Raw genomic sequence first — 4,905 nt, 5'->3', positions numbered from 1 at the left:
AAGAAAGACATAGGATGGAAGAAAAGCATGTACTAGAAGCAGTGGAGAACTAGGGTTAGATGTCAAATCAGTCTCAAATTTTCCACTTTTCTGTTTCTCCAAACAAGGTGTTTTGGGTTCACTGCTGCCTTGTGGCAGGAGCAACGCTGAATCTCAGGAAGACTTGCTGCATGCCTCGGGAACAACCACTGGAACATGATTAAGGTGATTCTGGTCATTCCTTTAACTTGATCCTGATCATGTAGTCTTTGTTTCCAAAACATATCTGAATACTCCAAAATGCACACAAGGGTTTTTTTTTAATACAGCAACATTGACCAGAGTTTGTGAATTTGCAGCACGCTTGTTACTCATGTAGGCACTCAATGCACAGTGAATATGAGATAAACTCCTCCATGTCAAAGATGAGGTGTGAACTTACAGATGCTTTTCAGAAGTAAATTAATTCACACATTGCTACCTAAGAGAATCTGTAAAAGGAGTTAATATGGAGTAGCTTATGAGCTTTAAATTCACACTTCAATTTTTTCTTCTTTATGGTAATTTTTCATTTAGAGAAGCATTCAGGCATTTTACTTCTGAGAGTCTCAGTTTGAAAAGTGTTCAGTCTTTTAAAAAATGTAATGTAATGCTCTTCTATTTTCTTCTGCAATCCCACTCTTCCATAAACTGAATTACGCACTTTGCAGGTAGTTCTGCTACAAAATAACAGATAGAAATAATACATATATTCAGGGGCAATAAGATGAGACAGTTCTCTTGAAAAAAGAAATATAATGTTAACATGGATCATTGACATATGTTACAGAGAGTTAAAATACGAAGAAAGTTTAGTTTAAGTATATTAATAATACTGAAAGTCTTATGTAACTTCTTATAGTTTAGGTCTTGTATCTTGTCTGGCATCTTGCCTGGCTTCCAGCCTTTAATAAGTTCAAAATCTTGCCTCTTGAAAAGCAGGAGCTTCTGAAGCCAGCTCTCCCTGGCACACTAGGAAGAACACAGCAAGAGAAGCAATTCCCACCAAATCCTGCTGTCATTCCAGATGCACAAGAATTCTTAAAAGCAAGAATATTGAGCTACAGAATAATTCAGGTCAGGATGGACCTCAGGAGGTCTTTAGTTGAATCTCTTGTTCAAAGCAGGGTCAACTGTGCGATTAGATTGGGTTGGTCTGGGCTTTATCCAGTCTGGTGTCAACACCCTCCAGGGACAGAGGCTACACAAAGTTGTCTGTAAAGAAGCAGGCTTGTAGCCTTATTTTAAATTGTTTTGTTCAAATTCCTATTTCATTTAAATTGCTTAAGGAGGTGGAGTGTTAGTGAACTTGCCAACCTTTTTTCATATGAAATGTGCTGAAGCACAGTGGAAGTGAGGATGCTTATTTAGAAAATGTGTCCTGGGCTAGAAAGCATGAGTAATAATAAGCTAGGTAAACCAAGACTCTTTAAGAGTCTTCAAAGGACCTACAGGAAGGTAGCTTCATCACAAGTTTCTATTACAAAATGTTTTATCCAAAATTCCAGGATTTTCACCTATCAATAATCTTCCTGTAAAAATTAATTTCTATGGACACAGACTTTGGTTAAAGATAAAAGATCAGCCAGTTGGAGAGAGCTCAGTAACTCTAAGCAGAAAATAAGAAATAAAATACAGTAAAAAGAATTACCTTGAATTTCTTAATACTTTCTTTAAATTACAGTGCTGTATTGGGTTGTTATAGGTACCATGTCCTTTAAACATGATCACATACAGAACAATTTAAGGTGTTTAACTGAATGTTGATCAACTGGTATTCTTTTAAAAAACATTCCTTGCAAGTTCAGCTTCGTTACTTGATACCTGATTTTCCAAAGTGCTGAACACCTGCAGCTCCCACTGGCTTCATTTGCAGTAACCACAGCTACCTGGGAAATCAGGTCAGATCACACTCATACTCACGTGGCATGGTCACAGTCTTCAGTGGAAAACTATACATTTTGAAGACTAGGGTGGTTTTTAATTTGTTACACCTTCTGTTAAGTGTCTTATTTGTCCACAGCAGATGTTGGAACCATGTAATTTTAAGCTACCAACATCCCAGCTCAGTTCCCAAGATCATCTAGTTAGAGAAGAATGAGGGTTGTCATGCTGAAAAGTACCTTAAAAACAAGGATCTTCTGCAGGGCTTAACCCCAACTCCTTGTTTCTTCCCTTCTGTAAGACAACAGCAAAGAAAAATAAAATATGAACAGATGCTTGTTTCTGCCCTGCTCTGGCTTCTGGCCAGACAGACTGTCTGAGAAGGTGTAATATAAGCATCCATCCCTTTTTAGGGGTACAGACTCTCATTCACAGGAACAAGGGGAGTGACAGGAAAATTGTAAAAGAATTAGGACTCTGAAAAGTACAATTTCTTAGAGCTCCCTACAAGGTGACATAACTTTTCTCTTATCTATATGCAGATGCACCATCTAAAAATCCATAATCATGCTACATAATCTGAAGCACTTGGACAAATCAGAGTAACGCAGAGAGGTCCTTTTTTTCAGTGACTGCAGAGCACAACTGGAGATTAGGAAAATAATTATACATTGAAAAAAGGGTGTACATGGCATTAATTGCGATTATAAAAAGCTAACAACATCTGGGGCTAAAAAATGGTGTTATCCCAAATTCTCATTAATACCATCCAATTACTGTCTGTGGTTATATAACTGTTCATCTCACTATGTGGCCACTTATTGCTGAAGTCTGTTGCTGCGCAGCGTAAATTGCACAGAGCACAGTGTGTAAAGGCACTAATGACATTTACTTTGCATTTTGGAGAACAGGATAAACAAAAACATATTCTGAAACAAAATTAAAGTTGGGGGAGGGGTTATTCCAAGCAAATTTTGTTAATTTTTTATGTTGTAAAATTAGCTCACTTTTGGTTTTGTAACAAAAACATATGATTGTCATGGTGTATAAAAGAAAGTAAATGTTTTCTGTTTTAAACATGTAGTAAAAAATAGTACACTATGACATAAAACATACCATAAATTTTAGAGCTTTGTTTTCCCCTGAGTGCCATACAAACCAGAAAATCATACAGAGATCAAAGTGGTCATCATTAGAATATGGCAACTTTTACTGAGAAGTCTGTGTGTGAGTACTGGCCAAACAAAAAGTCAGTGAGCCTCTGCTGATAAAAATGAGCAGAGATAAAGTAGGCAGAAAGATCTGTGAGTCAGTAAATACTGCAAACAACAATCATAGGAGGTCAGGCAATTACCAGAAGAAGAAAACACTGATAAGTCCAGCAAATAAAATGTGATCCCCTCATAAGCCATGGACATGAGAGGGAAAGGTGGTAGACTAAATCTCAACTTCACAGGATATTAAGCTCCCTGAATGGAAGGATGATGATTGCTGTTTCATCAAATCCAGCAAACAACCTGTTTGTACAGCGAAATACCTATTTCCTTTGTAGAAAGGAAAACAGAGTGTTTGAGTAGTAAAGCTACTGTGAGAACCAAGGAAGCAAAATCAATGACCCAAAACACGAGATAAGAATTGCAAACTGAAACAATAAATAGAAGAGTTATGAAAGACCAAAACCATAGACTGAAGCAGCAAAAGAAAAAAAGAATAGGCTGTCATGATTTCTGAGGGGATGTTTTTTCATTTCCTTCATGTTTAATGGCAAGATTTCTTTGACCTCTGCTGGAGGAGGGTCAGGCTTCTTAAGACAGAAACAAAAATGGCTGAAAAAGGACAAAGAGTAAAACAAGCAGTGAAAGGTTTCAGTATGAAAAAAAGAGCTGATAAATAATTCTTCCCCCATTATAGGCAGAAGTTCTGCCTATGTTGGAATGGAGATTTCACATTGCTGTTATCTACTGAAAAATAATAATTTAACAAGAAGTCACCACAGGGGTTTTTGTCATAAAGAACAAAATGTTCAACCACTCATTCTCAAAATAGTAACAGTTCTTAATCCAAAACAGGCTATCTGCATTCTGAAAGTACAATGCTAATCCTCAACTCCTTTAGAAGTGTTTGTGAAACACAAACTCCTTCTCAGAATGTAGTACATAAAGGTAATCCTAAGGAATAGACATTATAATGCTGGTATACGTCAGCATTAAGCTTAACTTCTGAAGTTAGATACACAAGGAGAAAAAAAAAAAAAGCCACCAACAAACCTCCTGCTTTATGCAAATGACCATACATTATGAGTAACAATAAATAGTCAAACTGAGATTTCTGGAAACTGCCCAGACACTCTATTTTATTCAAAATATTTGTTTGATGAGCCCTGTCAAAGTAATAACACAGTTTACTGGGATAAAAGCAGTATTCTAAAATCAGAATTAAGCCTTGTAAATTAGCTACTATTCTGTTTTACCCAACAGAGCCCCAATGCAGAAGTTTGGTCTTTTTTATCAAATATTCAGCACACATCTTTCAAAATGCATATTAGCTTAACAAGGATACTAAGTTAGACAACATATTCAACATGTGCTTGCAAACAACAGCTTTTATCAACATTGATTACTTTCTTGATAGAATTACAAAATCAATAGAGGGAAGTGAGGCAATAGATTTAATATATTTAGATTTATAATATATTTATATTTAAATTTTAGAAAGACCTTTAAAAAGCATGTGTTATACATAAAATGACTTAAAGTGGCTTGTATGAAAGGATTCAAATATATTAAAGTCATAAGAGGGAGTTATCAGTATGTGTAAAGGCATCAGAATAGTGTAAGAGGTTATCCAGGAAAAGGAGACATTTATTAATAAAACAATTATAGTTAAATTCAAAAATTACAAGTTAAGAGTCTCAAGAAAAACAGTTTCAAAAATATATACGTCAGAAAAAGGAGAAATCTGTGAAGACAGACATTTGTGACAAGACTGAGTAACAATTCAAAG

Source organism: Tyto alba, unplaced genomic scaffold (genome assembly GCF_018691265.1).
Source record: "Tyto alba isolate M040663 unplaced genomic scaffold, T.alba_DEE_v4.0 Super-Scaffold_7, whole genome shotgun sequence".
Taxonomy (NCBI): domain Eukaryota; kingdom Metazoa; phylum Chordata; class Aves; order Strigiformes; family Tytonidae; genus Tyto; species Tyto alba.
Note: the sequence above shows the minus strand (reverse complement) of the source record.